Genomic DNA, 27,274 nt, shown 5'->3' with positions numbered 1-27,274 from the left:
GGGTCCGATTTTTCCTTTTGGAGTACGGGACCCTAAAAACCGACGGCAAACTTTATATATTGGTTATAGATACCTATTAAATAAAATAAAAATTACCAAAATAACTTACCTACCAAAGATGTTCAAATCCCTAACTAATAGCTCACTTGCACTAGATGCAATTGTACTTTTAACACTAGTTCTTACGTTTATTTTATTTTTATACTATTTTTTAATAAGTATGGTTTTTGATTGTCGCTATCGCTAATATTTGTAGGTAATCTCTATCGTGAGACTGCGACAATTAAAACAAATCGGTTACATAAGAATCATTAAAATCGGTCCACAAAGAAACAAACGTACTTACAATAAAATCCTAACGTAATGTATATGCCTAGACTGAGACGACAGTAATTATACCCGATAAAAGTGACATCGGGGCGTCTAGAGTCGAGCTAAGCTTATAATGTTCAGCCTTTGCAATGACAAAGTGTGTACATATTATCAAAAATATAAAATTACTATGTATATATGATGTTTGTAATGCCAATTCACATTTTGTCACGTCAAAATCAATGCAGAGTATGCATATGCATAGATGCGCTCTACCGTGGTGGAACTAAGTGCCACAACAGACACTATTATTATTTTTATATTATTTTATAATTATATAACGTGTCTAAATTCAAAGCCTATGGTTATAAAGATTTGTTTTTTTTAAGTATACTGGGATCACATATACGTGCGAGCGGCGAGGAAAATGACATGGATCTGGCGATATATTTATCTAATTATAAATAATGTGAATATTAAAATATTTGTACCTATCCGGCAGCAATATAAAAAGACCGGCCAAGTGCGAGTCGGACTCGCGCACGAAGGGTTCCGTACCATTATTTATAAAAAAAACCGGACAAGTGCGAGTCGGACTCGCCCACCGACTTTTTAGTATTTGTTATTAAAGCGGCAACAAAAATACGTCATCTGTGAAATTTTCACAGATGTCGTATTTCACAACTGTCTAACTATCACGGTTCATGAGATACAGCCTGGTGACAGACGGAAGGACGAACGGACGGACGGACGGACAGCGGAGTCTTAGTAATAGGGTCCCGTTTGAACTTTTGGGTACGGAACCCTAAAAATATCTTATAGACTAATGACGTAAAGACTAAACTTAAAACTATGTTTAAGCGACAAAATACCGTGGCTTCGTTGAGGGGTCTGCTCTTGTGTGAGATTCGGCAGTTTGCCACGACACCTCCGAAATACGACACCGTAACCGTCTGAAGTTCGATTCGCATCCGCATTCGATATTAGACCAAAGTCGACCTATCCAAGGGACATAGTTGAGCAACCAGTATTGCTTCTCGGTCTGCAGATTCTTAATATCTGATTCTGGTTCTCCCGGACAAAAACTTAAACTGTGTCACTATCACATTAGGGTACCTATATCAAACTATAAGCCCACCGAACCAATAACATCTTGAAAAACAAATATTTTCGGTACTAGTCTAAAATAAGTGTAATTACACGCGTCACTGTCAAACTCAAAACTGCTAGAAATATACCTAATAAATTTATTTAAATAAAGTTATCGCATTCGTATCAAAACCAAACCAACTTACAGTGCAGTATAGGTAGAAAACAAACCACAATATGCTTGTTACTGATATACTAGTTCCTTGTCGAAACGCTATGCGTGGCTAGGGGCCACATATAATATATGTATTCCTATATCCAGTCCTGACTAACAAAAACACTTAATTCTTTGTTTAAGTAGACAGTTAGCAGTATTTTGTGAAAAAAAAGAAGGTAAATAGTTTCTGGGTCTTGTGGCTCGTTGCCATTTGTAGGTACCACAAAATAGTTTTAAACATAGAGCGCCTGACTGCCCTAGTATCTTACTCGTACTTTGCAACTTTATCCACTCGCAAATTGATGCATAACATAACAAATTGATAATTCATGATTACATGCGCGTATAATAATTGAGAAGAGTCTCACCAGCAGTTCAGAATCAGGAACCTATTCCTCTACTACCACTTTGGTGGTTTATAATTATTCTACTTAATCGTACAATGGTTCTTAAAATCATCGGTGAACATACATAAAAAAATACGAGTAAACTGTACCAACCTATTCCTCAGTACAAGACAGATAACATATAAGAATATCACACTAGATATGTACATGGCGTAGTAGGGATCACAGTAGTACTAGACAACGATCACAAAATAATAGATAAATCTCGGAAATTTGTAGGTAAATTAGCCAACAACTTCGTTCGCCGGTTGCCAGTGTTAATCCAGAAAGTGATGCCAGTGCAATAATCTAATCATAGGAAAAAACTGACATCTCCGTATCGCCTCGTCATTCGCACGCATAATGCACTCCGTGTTAAGTTAAGACTGATCTAAGTATACAACAAACCTATAACGTACCTACTGATATGATATTATTGGGGGTCTATATTAAAATGCATAACTTTGTCCTGCCTATTTTCACTTCGCATAACAAAGTTTGGTGTAACTATTGATCCAAATAAATTGACTAATATCCTAATATTTTTACGCATAAGCTTATCCATCTCATGGATGAATTTTTTTTTTATGTCGAATCTCTATACGCATAATCGGTACATCCTACATTTTAATAGGTATAAAAATCAAACTTCAGTCGACTTATATACGGCTAAAGAATATATGCGAAAAATATATTAGGAAAACTGGTTGTAGGCGAAATTGAAATATTAAAATAATGACTTTTATGCGAAGTATATGACAATCAACTTTATGCGAAAAAGAGGGCACACATGATAGTGGACATAGAAACTTTTTACTAAATCTGATGGCGTAGTTCATCGTTTCGGATGCCTAATGCCTCTTAGACTGCCCCCTGTTTCAAACCGTTTGCCCGACACATACATACCTCCCCTTTATTACATATGTGTCCGTAACATGCTTACTTAGGTCTAAATCACTTACTTGTTCAGTTGCATTTATCTGCGCTTACTGGCACGTCGGTGAATTGCGATCATTGTGGGCGTACCGGTATGATCCGCAAACTTGACAACCCTAGATGTCGAAACAGATCGAGTCGTGACCTTCATTTATCTTATACTACATATTAGATATTATCAGATTTGAATCAACATCTTAAATCAAACCTACTTATCCTGCCTCCTAATAAATAATTATATTAAAAGTTATTTTATAAAGATCTTATGCAATTTACAACTATTACTTCACTAACTTAACCACTTTGACATGACCATCTGTAGATTTATGGCCAATAACCACACAAAAATAATTCATGTACATTAGAATACACAATACAGAACATGCTTAGAATACACATAAGATAAGCTTAATATTATCAGTCACAAGTTTAGGAAAGAGTATACATACCAAAACTAGCTCTGTTCTGTATTTTATTTTCTTATGTACAGTTTATAGTTTATTAAACGATATTTTATCTTCATTCAGCAGTGCGAACTTCTACGAAGGACGTTCTTTGCAGTAGTCACGCATGAAAATGCTTGTATTTTACGTGTATCTCTGAAATTAAAATAGGGATAAGCTTAGACTTTTTACTACTTAGTCGCGATTTCAAGCGAACATACTCATTTCCGTTATTAAGACTAGACACCTATCGAACAGTCGAACAGATTATTTGTTTCGTCCAATATTATGTTTTTTGTTTTGGATTTCGCTTGTAGGCAAGCACCAGATAGGTGCTTGACTAGGACTGTTGTAACCACAGAACAAACATAAGTAAGACTGGTTACACTTATATGTATAGGTGTTTTATTTTTATAGGCATTCCTGTAAAATTTGCTCTTGGCCAAAGTAAATGACTGTAATATGCACAAAAGTAAAATTAAAACATAATAAACGCACCTAATAATATTTTTATACATGAAGGTTACGGTGGCAGGTGTCATCTTCATACAATTTATAACCTTAAAATTCGTCTTTGATAACAGTATAAGCGTAAACATGCTTGCATATTTCAGGGCACCTTCTAGTTTTAAGATTATTGAACATTTTGTAAGGGATCAAAATGCTTTCTTTATATTTGAATCTACCTACCTAATTTAGAGACTATAACAGCGGTCAGTCACGTCCAATTTTAATGTTTAGAAATTATAAATAGCAGCGGGGTATCAGTTGACACATGCAAATAACTAAAATTTAAAAATAAACCTTAATCTAATCTACAACATTGACAATCTCGCGGCGTTGTATGGGGGCTGTCAGTCTTCTAACTATATTTACTAGTCTTGTCAATACTAACACCGTATGTGTTGGCGTGAGCGTGGCATGGTTCGTGTTCGTTCTTGCGCTAGGCATTTCTCGATTCGGTAACGACGCCGGTGACGCCGCCGCCGCTTCAATGATATTTGGCTAGCAACGGAGCTGGAGGTAGTAAACTTCGTCTCGCCAATGAAAAGAAAAACATTTAAACACATTAAGGGAAAGTTTTAAGTAATTGTGAATAATAAATTGATTTTACTTTAGAACTGTCCATAACTTGGTTATCTCTATTTATTGTGAAATGGAAAAAATATTTCTAAGTTATTTGTTAAAAACAATCAAATGCGTTTTCTTAGCAGGGTTCTAACCTGGAGCCGCTTACTTTATTCGTATTAAGTACAATCAAAAACATATATTTTTCAATAAACTGTGTTACACAAGAGTCAAAAAAGACACATGTTTACATGGAAATACGAGTAGAAGTACCTTGTAAGGAAAAATCACAAAAATATCAGAATTTCAAAGAATTGTTTTAGAAATCATAATTAATATAAAACTAAACAAAATCTAATAAATATTGCAGTGCACTTGGGGAGCCATTAGGTAGTACTAATCAAATAAGTTCCAGGATTCGAACCCGTTACTTCTTATACAAATACAATATCAACAAACTGAACCCATCGGCCTAGTCCAAATTTACGCAATGCATGTCTGTAATAGGCAACGCGGGTAAAACGGCAACGCCGGTAAACCAAGTAAATGCAACAACCACTTAAGTTTCTTCACTGGGCCTCGAACCCAGGACAAATTTTCTCAGTCGAAGTCACCACCAATAGGCTAATATTATATATATAATATTAGTATCGATTGTTATAATTTATGATCCAATAAGTTGGTCGAAACAAAAATGATTCAATTTAATTTAATTGAATACCGAACCTTAGTCTTAATTTTGTTACTCTTTTTTATATAGTACAAGGCAGCGCAGGCTCTGTTGATGCAACAATGGATCGAGCACCTTTTCTTACCAGGATTCGAACCTGGAGCCGCTTGATTAGTTCACATCACAATAATAATCATAGGTAAAAAATCAAGCTAATAAGTTCCTTTACCCTATTTTATTGCATTGTACCAAAAACTATTCGGTAGCACTAATCAGACAATTACCAGGATTCGAACCCGGATCCCACTGAAGTACAACAAGTAAAACAATCAATCAATCAATACCAATAAGCCAACCAATCAATAAAGTGCTCTCACCGGGGCTCGAACCCAGGTCCACTAACTTCTCAAACCGAATCATAACCAATAGGCTAGGACTGTCGTCCTAGTCTCAGTTTTAATCTAAAGTATTCGTGATGCAGTGAGGACTGTGTGGAATCAATACTGATTATAGTCAACAAATCCGTGATCACGTTAAGCCTCCATGTACTTGAAAGTTAGTATTCTTCCAAATTGTGAGGCTCTGTCCACGCTACATGATATTTAACTAATCAGAATAGTATGGCAGAAATCGTGAGGTCAAAATAAAACTTGTCATGGTCATTGTATCAACTATATATATGTTCTTACATTTTATATAAAATATTCTAATACTATAAATAGATAAGTAAAGTGGCAGGTACCTATATACAGGTATAATCGAACCTTCAGGGACAAGTTCGATGATACAAAAAATTACTTTGTCCTTGCCTGGGACTCAAAGCATTTCCGCAACATGTTTTAGCTAAATCGGTTCAGTGATTTAAGCTTGAAAAACTAACGGACAAACGGACGGATGGACGGACGGGCAGATAGACAGACGGAATAACATACAGACACATGGACGGACGGATGGATGGACAGACGGACAGACGAACTGACGGACGGACTGACGGACGGACGGATGGACAGACGGACGGGCAGACAGACAGACAGACACATAGACATACCATTTAAAATATTAGTAGGGAAATAGGTATAAGTGTTTTAAATAAAGCAACCTATCTCTATGCAGGTAACAGCAATATAAAATTACACACAGACACACACACACACACATAAACCATTAAAATTTACGCATATAACGCCAAAAGAATAGGTTTCCATTTTTGCCACTTTGACTACGGATCCCAAATCACCAAACCATCATTCTGAGTGTCTTAATCTACTTGTAATGTAGAGCTACGTTCCTAGGGCAAAGCGGAGACATACAGCGATTACAGGTTACTGACCTTAAAACGCAACCCTCTGGATACACTATTGGTGGTGAAGCACATCGATCTCCTGCTTAGAGCAGCCCGCCGCTGTTGTCTGTAGTCGCTTACATATAACTTCTGGAGTAACATGCAGTGCCTGCCTGCACCACAACCATATATCTGGACTATAACATTTTTTTCAAGTACAAACGTCGCATTCATATATATCTTGTGTATGGATTCGAAGCCGCAACACTACCTAAATTTATATAACGGGAAACTTAGCTCTACTTATATGTTTTTTAAATATAATTTACAGTTATTGTAAATAGATTCTAGATATTTAATTTGAATAAAATTGCTTTTTGTAAATGACATCGAATCGAATATGACAAATGTCAATTTTTTTCTTATACCCAAGTCATAGACAATCATTATACCTTAAGGCCAGTCTAGACGGGAAGATCGAATCGAAACTTACCTAAATAACTATATGTAAAATTACTATACGTATTCCTATAATATTTGAGGTGCTCCGGTGTTCCCTCGATTCCTCATAGTATCCATCATTAGAACTGGACCTTGACATAAATGTTTCTTAAGAACTTAATTGCTACAAACTTAACAAAGAAGAATCGCGTGCGTAGAAAAGTTCCAATGTAGTCAAAGTATTATATGCCTATAAGATTTGAGGAATTCTTTCGATTTCTCATGGAACTCATCCACCTCATGGAACTCTACCTTATGACACAAATGTCTCTTAAGAACTTTACTTGCTACAAAATTAATAAATAAACCAAAACGGGCGTGAGTTGGCAAATCTCATTCTGATCAACATCAGCAGTTGCACTTCGTCAAATGTCACTTTATTTTAATAAAAATGTTTGTGAGTTGATGAAAATCCAAAAATGACTCAGCTATATCTATAAGAATTTAGGAATTCCTTCGACTCTTCATGAAATCAGTCATCAGAACAGGACTTTGACACAAATGTACCCTAAGAACTTACTCAACATCAGCAGTTCCACTTCATCAAATGTACTTACTTACACCCAGTTCTTTGAAACAGTACGTACTCCATTTTGATGCCGCCAGTCCAAGTTGGAGTGTTTTCTTGAAGGTCCAAACCTTCAATAGCCTCAGTGTCCTAAGAACAACTTAAAAACTGCTGAAAAATTGCTTTGGAAACGTTAACCGTCACTTGAAAACACTTGGATACCTGGTTCACAGCATATATTTGGTGCTGGTGCAACTGCAACATTACCCGAGTACATTAAAATATAAATAAATTGTAATAATTTAGAAAAATGGTTAGGTAGGACAGTCCACTTCAAGGTCGCGTAGATCAGAAGTAGATAGGAATTTGTTCGACAATACGATATAGGTACCTAAGCATTTACATTGGCGCATTTTTTCTGGAATACTATCTAAATTACACTTTGTATATATGCTACATTTTTAATTTAATTTGGAGCCTTTATTTTCCATGGAGTCGAACGCTATAGCAGCTATACGAGAAAAAATAATAGATTTTTCTGACCTACCCAATGAATAGTGAAGGTCATCAAGAGCATACTCGCTGAGATCAATGGAATGGAGAGTCTTTCGATTGGACACAATTCTAACGCATTACAAATACGCTATTTTGTAATTACCATGTTGAATATTTTAAATTGCGTGTTTTGACAATTAATGTTGACAATGTTACATTAAGAGTCATCTTGACATTACTTTAGAAATCCATAAACAATGGTCATCTGTCTATACTTTTTAAAATGATGGAGTAAGACTGACGAGATTAGCGCAATTTATAAATGTTTTACGTCAAGTAGAATTTTGCTCTAGAGCGACATCTAGCGTTGAGTAGAAAAGTTAAAGCGTAATTAACTACAATTAATTAACTCATTTAATGTTTTTATTTCGATTCCTGCAACCGTTTGATATCAGCTATATTATACGATAAATAGCTTATACAAATACTTTTCACGTGATATACATGGCATTTGTATAATAATTTTTAGAATATCGTTTTTTGTTTAACTGTAAATTGTGTCTCTTTAAATACTTTACCATTGGTGTTGATACAAGAAGAATAAAGTATATTTTATATTCTTTCTAATAAAATACGTTACAACTTATTATATCTCGCGTTTAAGGAAATATAACTGCTTATATGCGCGACTTCTTTTTTTTGTATAGCTCTGTCCCTGCAAGTTGTCTAAGGTTAGTGCCATACATTAAAATAAAACTAAGATTAATAGCTTATAATCGACATATGTTTCAACAGTATACATCCATGGGACACTGCCCATTTTCCATGTCCCATATGTATGTAAGTCTATAAGGTATTTATAATATGGGCCTTTAGCCTTAATCAAATTTTAAAATAAATAAATAAAAATATTGTCCAAGTAAAGAACTACATATACGCATCTTTTTATAAATAGCTACTTTAGCTAAAGGACCTAGAAATGCGTTACAACAAGCAATCTAGTAAAATGTATCTTTGCAGCTGGAATTTAGCTCGGCTAAAATAATTTTACAACTAGTGGTTCTGTGAGCTGCTGTAGACAGCCTTTGTGACAAGCTTAAAACTTCACGAGAACCAGTTGAGAATTACGACCTGTAAAGGAGACAGACATTTTTCATACAAAAGTGCATGTTCTCTTTTATGTAGATACAATCAACAAACTTTCAGATTTTGGACCGGGTATGGAGGAAAGAAAAGAGAGGTAAGGGCACTGTGAATGTCATCTCGCTTTGTGTGGTAGGGTAGGGATGTCATTCCAGATCTAGAACAGAGCCCAACTGGGAAAGTGCCTCCAACTTACAGAAAACCGCACACAAATAACTAGAACCTACTCATAGTGTTGTGTTCCTGCCGGTGAGTAAGGTTGCCAGAGCTCAACGAGATTATTAAGTTAACGGGACATATGCTTGATTGCACCAACGTAGTATAAAAACATAAACTATTATTTATTCGTATTAAAAATAATAATTTATTATTTATTTACAATTAGTATATACATATTGCTATATACAGATGATTACTATAACTAGCTTATATCTAAAATAGGCCCTTGAGGCATTGTACCAAGGATGCTGGCGTCATTTCCTCGTTGTATCGCAAGACTGATACGTTGTGCGAGGAAGCTGCCAGCTCTTCGGTCACCAGTTACGTCAACCAGACGTTTCGCAATTTCTCCAAAAAAAACTTGTGCGCGCTGGGACCCCATGGACCTAGAGTTTCAACGCCAAATGATACAAAATGGTACTCTCTACCGAGGCTCTTATATTTATTACGTTTCAAAATTTCGGCGTTTTCAAAATAATTATGGATCTACTCCTCATCTTAGCGATTGGCGGTTTCATTTTAAGTTGGCGGTTGCTTCCCAAAAAATACCGAATTAAAGGAACCCGAGGGTTGCATCCCGAAGGAACCTCCAGTTTCGTCACCGGACGCGAAAATGCTAAGCCACCAGCGCTCACAATGATATTGGATCTATCGTTTAATTCAAGTAGAATTAACAAGGTACAGATTTTTTGATTGATACAAGATTGGATCTTGCGATAAAAAGAATTCCCACTAGATCCATTTGTCATTTAAACTGGATCTATTACTAAAAGAAGTTCTCGTTAGATCCATCGGCCGGAAGTTGGATCTAACGAACAAAAAAATTCTCACTAGATCCATCTTGGATCTACTGGTTGGATCTATCGAGAATGAAGGATATTTTAGGACATTATTACACAAATTGACTAAGTCCCACAGTAAGCTCAATAAGGCTTGTGTTGAGGGTACTTAGACAAGAAAGAGGGTACATAGAAAACACCCATGACTCAGGAACAAATATCCATGCTCATCACACGAATAAATGCCCTTACCGGGATTTGAACCCGGGATCATCAGCTTCGTAGGCAGAGAACTAAAATGATGATGTAATAGTTACTGATTTTCAAAATCCTTTTTAAATAAAAACATGCCAAGATTGTTTACCTTTTTTTCTAATTCTAAAAAACGAATTGTTTAACGATAAGGTGACATTTGCAGCTGAATAAAAAAGCCATGTTTCCTGAATCCTACAACCTTCATTTCTTCACCTTTACTAATCTTTCCTGTTCAATTTAATTACTTTAATAGCCGGAAGACCAAACAAAGGTACAATTTTTCTTGTTACTTGCTGTACAGGGTTTAACCAGTGGGTCGACACTCCTCCCTTCGGCTTTTCTCGGCGCCGTTCGGCTCAGCATTGCTCCGAGCAATTATTAGGGTTGGCACAACTTGACGTCCCTATACGTGCATGACCACAGATAAGATAATGACTTGAATTTTGACAACCCTAAATGGCCGAAATGGATAGTACCATACATTAGGAAGGGACAGCATAATTCGTCCCTGAATCGCCGTCAAACTTCGGTTTTGTGGGAAGTGTCATTTCTGTATGGTAGTACTATTATTTATTTTGTGATTTTACTAGTAGGCAACGATAGATAAAGGAACAGAGATATTTGTTATTTTTTTAATCTCTTTGATTTTCAACAAACATAATGAACAAATATCTGAACACGCCTCTATTGTCAAGGCGCTAGAGTGCGTGTTCAGATATTTTTGAGCACTTCGGCCGCTCCGATATATATGATGGCGACTGTACCTATGCGTTGTTAATTTTTAAAATCGCATAATAATGGGCACCCAACTGGCGACCGTTTTACAAAACAAATATGTATACAATTCTGTACCTCACGCGTTGGCGATAAAGTTCATTAGTGTTTACATATTTTTAGCGCTGTTATAACACGGTAATATACATAAACTTCGATAATCAGACCTTGTGCTAATATTTCTGAGTTATGCGATATTTCCGACGATAAAACTGAAGAAACAAGTTATTTAAATTATAGGTTAGAATTCCAGAGGCCTTATAGGGAGTATTACTGCAATGTTCTGCCGCCGGAGTGCAGCACTAGCACGTATCTTAAACCATAGAGTAGGTAACTTATACATACTGTGCCTTAAACTGTTTTTTGACAAGTTTTGATAGATAATAAAATGTGACGTTGATGCATCAAGGCGGTTTGTTTACAAAGGGCCTACCGGAAAACGCGAAAATCAAAATGTTGTTATCTGTCTCGTTATTGCTCAAATATGCAAGAGTGATAGAAGTTAGATATCGATTTTCTTGTTTCGCGGTAGACCCTCAGATTGTGATGGATTGTGGTAGTGGCGCCCCCTACGCGGAGTTTCGCGTAATATTCCCTATTGGAAAAAATATATAACAAACTCCCACCAATAGTAGTTTGGCCTGGTCTGAAAATCCAAACAATCTCACTTTGCAAATTGGACAAAAGCTATAAAACGCGCGTTCTAAAAAAATTTGGAACATATTGTATGTACAAATAGGCAATACAATGTATGTACAAGTACAATGTGGACCCACACAGAGCGAATATACGCGCGAAGCAATTTCCTCCCGCACCAAACGGCCAGTGTAGACTTGCCTCGGCCGCACAAATCGCCCAGTGTAGACTTGCCTCGGCCGTTTTGTGCGCGAGGAAATTGCTTCGCGCGTATGTTCGGTCTGTGTGGACCCGCCTAATCACTTAATCCTCGAAAATCGTTAGATTACAAACCAATCATGATAAAAGCATACCAATGATGCCTGCACTTTCTAAGTGTGCGAAATAAACGCGTGCGTCATATATCATATAGAGCTCACCAAATAATTCGTTTTGCACGTTTTAACAGCCAAAATAGTCTTCAACGGAACCATTAAGAGAAATATAAGAGGAAAAAAGACAGTAATTTCCATTCAGCGGAACAATCCTGTTTAAAAATAGAACGGCTTTGTGCGAAATTGTGCCAGTGTACCGTAAGGGGTGTTCACTCTGCCTAGCGAGCCTGGTGGTCGCTTTTATACTTTAGATATACTAGCGTCTGCCGAGCGTCGGCGTCTAGTCAATTCTATGAGCCCACCCTAGCGTCTCCCAAGTGTCGGCGTCTAGTCAATTCTATGGGCCACCCCACACTAGCGTCTCCCGGGCGTCGGCGTCTAGTCAATTCTATGGGCCACCCAATACTTGCGTCTCCCGAGCGTCGGCGTCCATTCAACTCTATGGCTGCTGCTTAACGCAGCGTTGACGTATCTGCGCAGCGGCGCCATTTTCCATGGAGCCACCCCACACTAGTGACTCCCGAGCGTCGGCGTCTTATCAACTGTATGGCTGTTGCACGCTGCAACGTTGGCGCAACTGTGCAGCGACGTCAATTTCCATAGCGCTGACTAGACGCCGACACTCAAAAGACGCTAGTGTGGATGTCCACGGCAACGGCACGTTATACCGCCACGCTAAAGCAGGGGACTAACAGTATGAGATTGTTGGTAGCAGTGCTTTTCCTGTCCAATTAAGGGCTACCCCGCACTAGCGTCTTTTGAGCGTTGGCGTCTAGTCAGCGCTATGGAAAATGGCGTCGCCGCGCAGTTGACTAGACGCCGACGCTCAGGAGACGCTAGGGTGGCTCTTAGGGGTAGCCATGTAGTTTTAAAAGTTTTCCCAGTCATTCAAATATTGCATGTGCGATTGAGATGGAGCATAGACTATCTTTCTGGTTAACTCGATGCCATAACTCTGCAAGCTATAGCACAATACAACCTACCTACGCCTATTGTTCGTTAGCTCATACCACACAGATATTTACCTAAATGGCACAACACAAAGCTTGAACAGATCAAAGAAGTATACATTTTTCTCTTAGAATTCTAGATCTGTGATATTTTCAGTTACCTATCCATTTATTGCGGAGTTTCTTGCCAGTACCGTATTGAGATACCCTCCTACATTTTAGGTGCTACAATACAAAAAGTAATCACGGTCCATATCCCGGTCAATATAAGTCTAGTGAAACTAACCGTAAATCATTCTAAAACTGTTATTTTCTCTCATTACCTAAGTATTTTTGGTTTGTGTTATTTTACAGAAAAAGAACGGAATAATGTGAATTATTATATAAATTTAATTTAAATCGAACTCTATAGCCAAAAGAAAGCTTCATCTGATCTTAGGAAACATGACGTGTTTAGTGTTAGGAAACGACGAGCCAGTTTTAGATATATAGTTAAAACTACATTAATTTACATTAATTGGACTCCCCGCTTCTATTGATTAGTTTTTTAATGATATAATGATATAGGGAAACAAACGAGCAGACAAATGGCCTGATGGTAAGCAATTACCTTTTCCCATGGACACCTGCAGGGGTGCAAGTGTGTTGCCGGCCTTTAAGATGCTCCCATCTTGAAGGTTTGAAGGTCATATCGGTCCGGAATACCGCAAGCGACAGTTCATTCCACAGTTTAGCTGTGCGAGGCAGGAAGTTTCTGGAGAAACGCACAGTTGAGGAACTGTCAGCCATTGGTGAAGATGGGAATGTAAGATTTTTTTTCTAATAGTGTCTGTGCTTAAAGAGAAGAGTCGTGAAATGTATACATTCTACGGCTCTTCTTCCGTGCAGACTCTCGGTCCGATTTGGACTTCAAGATACGTCAAAAAAAATCAAACAAAAACGCCACTTGACACTGACGTGTCTAATGCATATCGTATCTTTAATAATTTTTTGAAGTATTTTAAAGTTCGAATCAGGCCGTTTAACTTAATATTTGTTCCATGTTACTATGTAACTAAGTCCACACAAAAAGAGGCAAAGAATGCATTGTCATACATAGATGCAAATGATGTGCATGTTGTCAAACAAAAAAGTGGGATGCTCTCACGACTGAGTCTTTATTACCATCGTAAGAAATTTCTAATTAATCATCTAATCACATTAATTGACATATTCACATTAATCATGCATAATTAATCTATGATTCATTATTAGCACTAATTTGTGAAATGTAATTCGGTAGGTTTTTTTTGTTAAATTAAACTGTGTCACGAAACCTGCTCTTTTGCATATCGATACTCATTAATTAATTATGATAATTACATGTATTTAAATCAGTTTTCTCAGTAAGGCCATGATATGCTTATTTTACTTAAAATTATGTAAATTCAACATCAGGCACGAATTTGTGTCAGTAAATAATTTTATAATTATACCGTCGTGATAGAAATCAGCTGGTAATAAGCACTGTCGAATATAGGTACATTATGTTGTACCTTAATTTGTAAAATAAAAGTGCAGATAAATTAATGTTTTAAAACTATGTTGGTAAACTGGAAGAGAGGGCACAGTCAAGTGTGCGATGGGATTACATAATCTTATCCCCCCATCTCCGTTCTGCCACCGTGGGACTAGACGCGAACTTGCGTTTCACCCTTACGTCGTTACTTTACCACTGATTCGCACTAAACGCTACGCATCCAGCTTTATCATGCGTACGGCTAAGGAGTGGAATTCACTTCCTGCAAATCTATTCCCAGTCCACTATAACTTGGACCTTTTTCAATCGAGAGTGAATAGACATCTTTTAGGTAAGCATGTTCCATCCTAGACTACATCGGCACTTTCTATCAGGTGAGATTGTGGTCAAATGCTTACCTTTCCGGAATAAAAAAAAAAAAAAAAAGGTCGTCGCCCATTGACGGGCTAAGGGGGCGCAGTTCATATGGCCGTTGGCTAAGGGGAGGGGGCATACATATAATTAGAAATTTTCTTCTCTAGGGGGCAGCTGCCCCCCAAAAAGCCAAATTCTGAAAGGACCACAAAATGAAAAAAAAAATGAAAACCTTATTGAACAGGTTCGACTGTAGTTTCCACAAGTTGAGGTGAGCTGTTAAATGTAGTGTCCTTGTAGGTCATTATTAGGATATCTAGTGCAGTCTAGGTGTGAAGGCCTGAAGGGCAAATGTAATAGCCACTAAAGTGGCACTTATCCAATAAAACTAGGTCTGTTAAATTGTGTCTTACTTATCATCATTCAATTGGTACCCCGGTACTTACTACTTAAAGAAAACCTGCTGTAGCTGGACTGTGGCAAAGAAAATTCATAAATTTGCCTTAGGATACTAAAATTAAGGTTGTGATATACACATAATTCAGTTATGATTGACTAAACGCAGACCGTACGCCGATCGGGTGTGAACTCTGTTGGATTATTACAAAAATAGCGTTAAGGTTTCTCTTTTGTACTTGGTAAAACTAAACTGTCTAGAAAGACGAATGTCTTTATATTGAAAAACGTATTTAACGACCTACCTTTTAAGGCTACCCCACATTAGCGTTTCCCGAGGGTCGGCGTCTCGTCAAGTCTATGGCTGCTGCGCGACGCAACGTTGGCGCCACTGCGCAGCGACGCTATTTTCCATAGCGCTGAGTAGACGCACGGAAGACGCTAGTATGGAATTGCCCTTAACTAAGTTCGCCCGATTGTGCTGCATCGTGTTTATTTTGACATCATCATCATATCAACCTACGTCCACTACTAGACATAAGCTTTCCACAAACCTTTACAGATATCTATAGGCAAAGTATAAACTGAAAGAGATATCAATACACTAAAGAAAAAGTGACCAAGTCCACCGGTGACCGAGGCGGGAATCGAACCTGCGTCTTCAGCTTATGCGGCTAACGTGCTGACCACTAGACCACCCGGCCACGGTGGTCGCCTTCCCAAAATCTCTGGTGTATACTATCTTTTAAAGGCTGGGCGCCTCTTACCAATTCTAAGGGCTCTTACGAGAAAAGTATGTCGTAAGGTGTCGTGCCTATGCCTTCAAAGGTACTATCCTTACAGTATGACTGTTCTAAAAATAGTTTAACGACGAAGTTATAAATCAGAAGCAAATTTAAAATAAAAGTGAAAAATACTCTAAGCCAGTATCGCTACAGGACATTTTGAGCTATAACTAAGTCAGACAGTGCTACAATACATCTACAAGTTCTAAGAATCGTGAGTCTCGATTCTACAGACATCACTACCGACCAATAGACGTGTTTACTAGCCATCACCTATTGTCGCTCATCGCTGACATCCGGACGATTGTAGTAAACACAAATGATGACTTCATTCACGACTGTGGAATCCCGAATCGTTTTGATATACCAACGTCTTGGTAATTTGGGAATTTTACGGGTAATAAGCCATTGGGGGTTTACGAGTAAAGTTTGATATTTCAAGATGTTCGATACATATCGAAAAACTTTTAAGTAGCATTCGGACCTTAAAAATTCTAGCACATGAATGACTAATATAGTGCGAAAAAGACGGGCAGTCTATCACGAGCGAGATTATACTACGCGTCTCGTTCTCGATGATAGATAACATGTAGTACTGTTAAGTATGTTTAAACTTCACAACGTTTAGAGATTTAAATTTGAAAAATATTCCCGCGCCCGACGCTATCACGTCTCGTGCGCCAGTGCCGGACGCCATATTGTTTTGTTGTGCAAATAACTTCTGACGTTCGAGAATTTCAATTAACTTGTAAAAGTGTTTATATCGTTAAAATCGTATTGTTATTGTATTGTAACAATGCCAAAAAAGAGGTCACGTTCGCGGTCAAAAGAACGAGATCGAGAAGATAGAAAAACTTCTAAAAAACTGAAATTAATGCAGGAACAAATTGATCAGCTTACAAAATGTATGTCGGAGTTCATACAAAGGCAAAAAAAGGAAAACAATACTCCAGGTAAGGAAAATAAAGGTGTTTCTATATAAAAGTTACTAAATATGAACGTTCTATTCGAACATCATATTTTGGGCAGCTCCACACGAGCATGCTCAGTTCTATGCGAACATGAGCTTGTTAGTTTTCCATTTCGAAATACAAGCATCATTTCTTTAAAAAAATATTGCTATAATCGGACAAAGTTCAACAAGAACTAGTCCGTTTTGTACAAAAAGTACTTAATTCTTTAAAATAATTGCGTCATTATAAGTGTAATGTCGTAATACGTATTATATATGTATCATACATATACCCATTTGTATTTTCATTTACAGATATTGTCGAGACTAATAAAGAAAATATACCAGAGATATCTAATAAAGACTCTGACAAATCTACAAATAATTTTAACTTGCTACTTTCTCCGTCATCTGACATGGATATTAATACACTTGAAGATAATATTCAAGAATCAATTCAAGATCCACAAGACTGGAATCAGGTCTTCCTAGAAATGATGGGGGAGGAATTACCTTCCTCTAATGCAATTACAAATATTGACGAGACTATCCAGAAACAGTGGACTCACTGGATCACAAAAGGTCTAACAGAGGAGACTCGAAAGGACCTTCTCAAAAAATATTCTAGAGAAGGGCCTCTTCGCACAGAAGCACCAAAGATAAACATGGAGATAGTGAGCCACTTAACAGAAATTGCTAAAAAGAGAGATCAGCACTTTACTGATACCCAAAACTGTGTTGGGACAGGCCTGATATCACTCGGGGCAGCAATATCAATGTTAATGGAAAATCCTGAAGAGGGAGTTGACCATATGCAACTTATGAAATATCTTTGGGACACTGGAAAAATTATGACAGACATATTTCATCAACACTCAGTTGCAAGAAAGTCTTTCATTACACCAAATCTTGATAAGGACATTAAATCTACCCTAGAATCAACAGATTCTGATGAGTGGCTGTATGGTATGAAACTAAATGAGCAAGTAAAAGATGCCAAAAATATTAAAAAGGCTTCAGCTTCACTTAAGACACCAGAAAAACCACCAGCCAAGAAGCCATACCAGCAACCCTATCAGCCCTACCAGGTAAACTGGAGAGGCCCACCTGCGAGAACCAGACAGGTGGGCTATTATCCACGGAGGCAATTCACCAATGTGAGGTACAAACCGAGGCCATTCCAGACGAAGCCTTCACAGAATCCAGGACGCTCCACAACACAAAGACAAAATCGGCCAGCATCGAAGAAGTAAAGGTAAATTATACTGCAGGTAGACTGCAACATTTTGTGGAAATATGGAAAACTATTACAGCTGATGACTTCGTTATAAATTGTATTAGAGGTTATAGTATAATTTTCAAATACAAACCTTTTCAATTCCGAGAGCCAACTCCCAGCTGGCCTCCGGGTGAATTTAAAAAGATTGAAATGGAAATTTCCACACTTCTATCTAAAGGGGCTATTGAAATATGTTCAGATTGCGAGGGACAATTTGTGTCATCCTACTTTCTAGTTGAAAAACCAGATGGGTCTAATAGATTTATTATTAATTTGCAAAAATTAAATGAGTTCATAGAAACGTCTCATTTTAAAATGGAGGACCTTAGAGCAGCTAGAGACTTAATTTCTCCAAATATGTATATGGCAACATTAGACTTGAAAGATGCCTATTTTTTAGTCCCAATGTGTAAAAATAGTAGGAAATATTTAAGATTTAGGTTCGATGGCATTTTATATCAATTCACATGTCTCCCATTCGGGTTATCAACCAGTCCTTATATTTTTACCAAGATCATGAAACCCGTTATGAATAATATACGCTTAAATGGCTGGTTGTCATTAGTTTACTTAGATGATTTACTGTGCATTAGTGATACATATGAATGCTGTAAAAATAATGTAAAAAATATTATTATATTTTTAGAAAAACTAGGTTTTATTATAAATTATAAGAAAAGCCACATCAACCCAAGTAAAAGATGCAAATACCTTGGTTTCTTTTTAGACTCAGAAAAATACTCTGTTGATTTACCAGATGACAAGAAAAAACAAATTATAAATTTCATAAACCATTTTAAAGTAGGAAAACAGTATAAAATCCGCCTTTTTGCGCAACTACTAGGAGTTTTAGTTGCAGCATCACATGCAGTTCAATACAGTAAAGTATATTGTAAAAGACTCGAGAGAGCGAAATGGCTAGCGTTAACTGTAAATAATGATGATTTTGAAAGTTACATGAAAATTGCTGATTATGTAAAAGAAGATCTTGCTTGGTGGCATATAAATGTATTGACTGGCTCTAACCCCATACGCACAAAGAAATACAAAATTATTATTTCCTCAGATGCATCTAGATCAGGTTGGGGCGCAGAATCCAATTCAATAACTACCCGTGGATTCTGGAACCAGGATGATAAAAAATTTCACATAAATTATCTTGAGCTCCTAGCTGCCTTTTTCGGATTAAAATGTTTTGCCTCTAAACTCAGTAACTGTGAAATTCTAATGCGTATAGACAATACTACAGCTATTGCTTACATTAATAAGGCCGGAGGAGTAAAATTTCCACATTTGAGTGAATTAGCCCGTAAAATATGGCAGTATTGTGAAAGCAGAAAAATATGGATAGTAGCTTCATACATTGCGTCAAAAGAAAATGTCGACGCAGATACTGCTTCTCGTGATACCAACTTAGATACAGAATGGGAGCTAGCGGGCAAATATTTTAAGCAAATTGTAAAAAAAAATTTGGTACCTGTAGTATTGATCTGTTCGCATCTAGAATTAATACCAAGTGCAAAACATTTTGCTCCCGTTACCCTGACCCAGAAGCATCAGTAGTAGATGCTTTTACGATTTCGTGGGAAAAAGAACATTTCTACGCCTTTCCCCCTTTTGCTGTAATATTGCCAGTATTGAGAAAGATAATTAACGATGAAGCAACAGGGATAGTAGTTGTACCAAATTGGCCCACGCAAGCGTGGTACCCGATGTTTACATCACTTTTATGTGAATCTCCCATAATATTGGAACCTTCTACTGACCTACTACTTTCTCCTTGCAGGAGCAGAATACATCCTTTATCACACAAACTTTCTCTAGTGGTAGGGAAATTATCAGGGAGGCGTACCTGAAAAAAGGAGTTCCCGAGATGTCGGTTGATTTTATTATAGACTCAATAGCACAGTCCACCCTTAAGCAATATGAAGGATGTCTCAAAAGATGGATACATTTTGCTACAAGTAAGAAATACGACATATTTGATCCTACCAGTGCTAATGTTATAGAGTTTTTGACAATGAGATTTAATGAGAATGCAAGTTATGGTACATTAAATTCTTCAAGATCAGCAATCTCACTTATAGCAAAAAGAGACATATCTAATGATGCCATCATATCCAGATTTTTTAAGGGCATTTTCAGGAGACGTCCTTCTGCACCTAAATACTCAGAAACATGGAATATCGAGCAAGTTTTAGAATATATTGAAAGCCAAGATAATTTAGAGAATCTAAACCTAAAAATTATCTCTGAGATTGCGACCACACTATTAGTTCTGGTTACAGCCCATAGGTTACAAACAATAGCCTTGATTAATATAGATGAGATAAATATGAGTTCATCAGGGCTCCAAATAAAAATACCTGATAGGATAAAGACATCAAAACTTGGTAAAAATCAACCCACACTCATGATTCCATTCTTCAGAGAACGACCAAAAGTTTGTGTTGCGACCATAATCCTTCATTATTTAAAAATAACAGAAACAATTAGAGCAGGAAATAAGAGACTATTTCTATCATCGGTGAAGCCTCACAATCCAATCAGTCCACAGACAATTGGTCATTGGATCAAATCCTTACTTAGTAAGGCTGGCATTGATACTGAAAAGTTTAGTGCATATAGTACTAAACATGCCTCTGTGTCTACTGCCTATAGGAAAGGTATTGACATTGATACAATTAGAAGAACTGCAGGCTGGACAGAGGGGTCAACTACATTCGCACGTTTTTATAACAGACCAATTATAGAAACAAATAATAAGTTCGCTATTAGTATTTTAACTAAAGATAATTAAGACTATGTTAATTATATGCATGTCATATAAATATTATAATTGTTCTTTTTTGTTGATTATGAAAAATTAATAAATACTGTGCTAAATTTGTATAATATTTGTATCATTTAATTTTAAATGTTACTTAAAGAATACAAATATTTTTAAACGTATCACAGACTCTAAAAATCTACATGTTATCTATCATCGAGAACGAGACGCGTAGTATAATTGCTCGATCAAACGAGCCCGCCGAAGGCGGGCGAAGTTCGATCGAAATTATACGAAGCGTCTCGTTCGAAGATGATCACTTCCCACCCATAAAAAAGAAAGTTGCATTTCAAATGGACACCTTAATAAAAAGTGAAACCCATCCCAGTAATCATCTTACACGAAACTGTGATATCGCGTAATTACTCTAAAATATATGGCGTCCGGCACTGGCGCACGAGACGTGATAGCGTCGGGCGCGGGAATATTTTTCAAATTTAAATCTCTAAACGTTGTGAAGTTTAAACATACTTAACAGTACTACATGTTATCTATCATCTTCGAACGAGACGCTTCGTATAATTTCGATCGAACTTCGCCCGCCTTCGGCGGGCTCGTTTGATCGAGCAATAATATGAGGAAGAACGAGATCCGCCTTAGAACCAGTAAAAGGACGGGAACTGTACGGGTCCTGACCAGATATATCTGAATGACCCTTCCTGCTTACCGGTAAACACTTACGACGATTGGTAATACCTTGTTAAGATGTATTAAGGCCTTCGGTCCATACAACCAGTGAATAATATGAATGATCTAAAATGATTTTTAGCTCAACGCGGTGGCTGCCTAATTTCTCATTAGCGAGAAGGATCAAGCAAATTCAAAAGGCAATTTTAGCGTTCTACATATATGGTTCAAATTTATGTATTAGAAAAAATATTTTTTGTGCATGTATCTAGGTTTGCACGACGAATCTGAAATGTATGGTAAGATCCGTGGATCCGGATCCAGTTTCTGGATTGCAAACCCTAGCACTGATTGACTAGCACGTTATTATTTCGTGGATTAGCAAAGCAAACTATGTATCCCATTTGGAGGTGTGCTACATTAAGTCTTTCTGTGTGGCTCGGCCTTATATACGAAAAAAATGTCGCCAAAACCAAATGTCCTTCAAAAAATTAAAAGAAGCCATAAATTTAATCATTAAGTAATAAAAGGACGATTTGTTACCGCTGCCATATCTGGCTTATCCGGACGGAGCCAAGAATAACTTTTGCATGTGCACTTTAGCTTACATTATCGTTGTTTACATTAATTTCAGATTAAGAGCACGTTAAGTAACAATGTAACAAAATGCGAATTGACCTTAATCTAAATCGAGTGCTTCATTAATAATGATAATTATGGTATTGTATTTTTATTGTACATTACGAGGGCCACCTCTCACTAGCGTCTCCCGAGCGTCAGCGTCTAGTCAACTCTATGGTTGCTGCTCGACGCAACGTGGGCGCAACTGCGCAGTGACGCCATTTTCCATAGCGCTAACTAGACGCAGACGCTCAAAAGACGCATTTGGGGTCGCCCTTACTACAACGGATAAATAGTGGATAGGGGATTGTCGGCCGAAGCCGATTACTAGCCGTTTCGTAACCTGTAAATGTTGTATGAAATTCCATTACTGGCGCCAACTTTTATTTTTTGGTCGATTTGTTTTTGGTTAATTATTAATTTGGTAGGATTTGGTAGGTAAAGTAAGATGAAAAACTTACTTATGTAAATGTCCATTGAGTAACGAAAATTCCATTACATTGCTTCCTGAATTATTGTATATGGAAAAATAAAAGTCATCTATTTTTTATAAAATCTATGAAAATGTGTTCGTTACAGCCTAAAGTACCCTTTGATTATGTGGTCATATAAACATACACGCTGTATAAGTATATACCTACTACTTAATATAAAAATATTCACGTATGTACGCAGCGCTGTCACTGGAATTCGTCGTCCGAATTTGTCTTACCTGAAAAGATTAAAACAAATGTTAGGAAGGAAAACCTACAATAACACAACTTATTAAAAAAACTTGTTTAAAATAAATAAGTACTAAACAGGCCAAAACATTATCATAATAAGGCCAAGAAATACGGATTTGACATCTGTCTGATAATATACACAGGTAATAAAATATCCAGGGTGGGGCCTAATTCGACGACACATAGCATTAATATTTGGGTGGATCAACTTTTTTTGGTGTCAGCCAGGCGATAATAGCAGAAAGTAAATGTGATACAACGTTCTAGTAATATGCCAAGAAGATGACCCATAATTTTTTCAGAGTGACCCAGAAGACAAAAAAAATTATGCGTGGAGTCCCTCCGTGCGGAAGAAGTGAAACTTCGTAATGTGGAGATGTAAATAATCCTCTAAAATACATATGGTTTATATATATTAAGAGGTAAGTGATACGAAGTTCTCCGGGTCATCTAGTAATGAATATTATAAATTAAAATACGGAGGGACTCCACGCACATTTTTTGTTTTTAATTCAGATTTATAAAATAGACTTAATAATACATATATTTAAATATATATATTCTAAAATTCCTAAATAATAGAAAATATACAAAGAAAATATACAAAAAGTCAGGTTCCACCAAGATTTGACCTCGGATCGCTGGATTCAGAGTCCAGAGTGCTAACCATTACACCATGGAACCGGCTGAGCTAATCGACGAATTTACTCATCACAAACTCTTACTACTTTATGTTACCGATTATAGCGTTAAACGTTTAACGCAACCTTGTACTAGTACTACTTGTAAAAGCAATGTACGGCGAATGGTCACTGTCAGCTGACAGGTAACAATTGTCAGCGTGATGAACCAGGGGCGTTGTTCCTTGTACCTATTTAAAAGTTTATATTTTCAAGTGCTTTGCTCGGAAAATAAATAAAAACTCTAAAATGCGCGTTTTCCCAGAGATAAGATCTAGCTTGGTCGATTTTCCCGCCGACAACCCCCATATATGGCAAAATACCCCCATATATTGCTATAGCAAATTTCACCGAATTCAGTCGCATTCAATCCGGCTAATCGTTGAACCGCCGCATTTCAAAACGACTGAAACATATATACAAGAATTGCTCGTTTAAAGGTACAAGATTACATATATGCCTGAAAAGAAACTGAATGAATGTATTCGACATGAAAAAGTAATTCGTAATTTCAGTGAAAATGTGTGGAACCAAACACGATAACCGATCACGTGTTGCAGCACAAGTTATACCTACTCGCTTTTACCGTCCCTTATTGCCTATAGTAGGGGCATACCAAGCTGGCGACCGGGGTCATGTCTCTATCTCTCTCCCTCTACCTACGGCCACACGAGCGTGAATGAGAGGTTTTACAACCTCGGTCGTCGTCAGTTCGCTTTGCGTCTATAGGCGATAGAGCTCAAAATTAAAGCGAAGCGGTTACGTAAACTCACACGTTGGACTGGAATTCGATATGCCACATTTAATGGCTATTATTTTGTGTTAAGGAGAGAAATTATTAAACTATACATTGGCAGTCGCTATCGTAAAAACTAGTGCCCACGCCAATTCTGGGGATTAGCTGTCAAGCGGACTCCAGGCTCCCAGGAGCCGTGGCAAAAATTTCTGTTGGCTGTTTGAACGGTAGACCTCGAGAACTCCAATTTTTTTTCCTAGCCTGTTGAATGTCCCAATGCTGGGCAAAGGTGTCTCCCCTTGATTTCCACGACTCCCAATTTGGTGTTTCCTCCGGCCATTTGTTCAGGAAGCTGTCCAGGCCCTTTTGGGCCTGCCCCGTCCACGTCCCGCTACCGGTACCCACGTAGTGGCTATGCTAGCCCACCTCTCCGGATGCATGCGGTAGACGTGACCGTGCCAGTCCCATTTGAACTGAACTCCAATGCATCTTTTTTATATAAGTAGCGTTATTTTGTGTCCCATTCCCACTGCTGGGCAAAGACCTCCCCTTTCTTCCGCGAATAAATAAATAAATTCAATTATTTCGACCAACTTAGGATCATATCACATTACGTTAGTATATAACACTAAATTATTATAATGATAGTTAAACTAATTTAATCGTACTTATTACGTTACGTAGATGAAAGTGGTGGACCCGCGAGAAATCACATTTTCATTTAAACGTAGTCATTATTCGAACGATACGATTATTTATTTTTCTTCTATTTACGCAAGTGTTTGATACTTAGTTTCAATACTTGTCAGTGAATAATATTAACTAGTTAATATCATGTGTTAAGGCTGACCCTGAAGTAAGTTTCAAAGTCACCAAATCGAGGTTACAGTTTCAGTTTATGAAATAAACAATTAAACATTTTTTTGTAAAAAAATCATTCTTGATACAAGCTTTTCTCCCCGACTGTACTTTTCGTTCCACAGGCAACTAATACTCATTTAGACAATTCTAAAAACCCCAAACACAATTATTTGCGTTTTTTCATCACATCAGAGTTCCCATGGCCACCTCCTGTCTCCATTATCAGATCAGCTCGATAGTACCATAATATTGTATTGTCACCCGACTTGCATACGTATGCACAATTTCAGCTCAATCGAAATCCGGGAAAAGGGTCAAATTTAGCTTCCAAGAGTTCCAAGGTTTGACCCACACATACATACATAGTATGTATTACATACTAACAGGGCAAGTTAAATAAGTAATAAAAGCTGGTAAAAATAGATCGAGTAGAAATTGTGCATGTAAAACTTCCCCTTAAATGTTTCTCGAATATTTATGTCAATGTGTCAAATGTCAAATTTCATGTAGAATTGAATTGAACGTAGTTTTAAAATGAGAGCAAATGAATAATGTATTAAAATCATGAAGAATGTATTCAAATCTGTAAATAACGCATAACAGCAAAGCACTAATGGAATTCGCCACTATCCGCGCGACTTGATATAATTAACTCGAGTCTCGGCAAGGTGTGCTAGCCGTGAATTTCAGAGCCATCTCCACACTAGCGTCTCCCGAGCGTCAGCGTCTAGTCAACTCTATGGCTGCTGCCCGACGCAAAGCCCATCCATGTTCCATAGCGCTGCGCTGACTAGACGCCGACGCTCAAAAGACGCTAGTGTGGGGTGCCCTCAAAGTAAAAGTAAAAGAAACAAACTTCTGCTTTTTGATTTTAAAATTGTAATTTAAATGTCGGTTACAGTAAGTAATGTAATGTAACATCAACACAAAAACAGAAATAGTATTTTGCGCGTTAATGCAAAAACAGGAACGGTGTTTTGCGCGGTAGTACAAAAACAGCACAGGAAAACCGCGTTTTCCTTGTTCCAATAAGCATAAGAATATTAAGGATAAAGGAATCCTTAGCAACGAGCGAATATTCTGTGAATATGAAAAAACGTTTAACCATTTGCAAACATATATCAGATTACAAAGAACTTTTTTTTGGAGTAAAAAAAAAGTCTAAATGCCTTAATGTGTGTGACACCCGCAGACGCTCCGGCTGTGGAATGAGCTCCCTGCCGAGGTTTTCCCTAGGGTTACGAGTATACAGTATGGGGTTCTTCAAAATAGGAGTGTATAGGTTTTTAAAGGGTCGGCAACGCGCATGTAACACCTCTGGAGTTGCAAGCGTCCATAGGCTACGGTGACTGCTTACCATTAGGCGGGCCATATGCTTATTTGCCACCGACGTGATATAAAGAAAATTGGAAATACATGTAGGTTAATAGAATAGATCTGAGATATAGTGTGAAAAAAATCCTGTAAGATACCTGTAGAACATATTTCGATACCCTCGTCTTGCGATACGTATGGGAACCGACGTTTTGATTTATGTTTACTATTTAAATACTTACATCGGAATAGATGTTCAGTTTCTAAATATTGAAAACCCATTTTTTGACGTGATAACGTCTTATAAATCGATGAACACCGGTAGCATGCACGAAAAAGTGTCATGTTGTGGACAGATCTCCATGGTAACGTTGTGGAGAGATTTCCATGGTAACTTTACGGTAACGTTGTGAACAGATCTCCATGGTAACGTTATGGACAGATCTCCATGGTAACTTTACGGTAACGTTGTGGACATATCTCCATGGTAACTCCTTCTTTGTATTATGCAAAATAATGATAATTCAGTGATAATAATTCAGTTTAATTCATAAATAA

General features: G+C 37.3%; 1 protein-coding gene, 1 long non-coding RNA gene and 1 other non-coding gene across 5 annotated transcripts in view; all 3 read right to left on the bottom strand.

Annotated features, from left to right (window-relative positions):
• The window catches only part of LOC133517337 (cyclic AMP response element-binding protein A), a 259,857-nt gene that overhangs the window by 182,222 nt on the left and 50,361 nt on the right, over nucleotides 1–27,274 (bottom strand). The gene's annotated exons all lie outside the window — the stretch shown is intronic.
• LOC133517325 (uncharacterized) lies at nucleotides 3,399–10,011 on the bottom strand. The gene is made up of 2 exons (XR_009799360.1): nucleotides 4,279–10,011; nucleotides 3,399–3,539 (listed from the first exon to the last, which is right to left on the bottom strand). It is a non-coding gene; the product is annotated as an uncharacterized LOC133517325 (long non-coding RNA).
• Nucleotides 15,939–16,010, bottom strand: Trnam-cau (transfer RNA methionine (anticodon CAU)). Its single transcript has one exon. It is a non-coding gene; the product is annotated as a tRNA-Met (tRNA).

The sequence above is a fragment of the Cydia pomonella genome, chromosome 4 (genome assembly GCF_033807575.1).
Source record: "Cydia pomonella isolate Wapato2018A chromosome 4, ilCydPomo1, whole genome shotgun sequence".
In the NCBI taxonomy this organism is placed as follows: Eukaryota; Metazoa; Arthropoda; class Insecta; order Lepidoptera; family Tortricidae; genus Cydia; species Cydia pomonella.
Note: the sequence above shows the minus strand (reverse complement) of the source record. Positions and strands in the feature narration are given on the sequence as shown.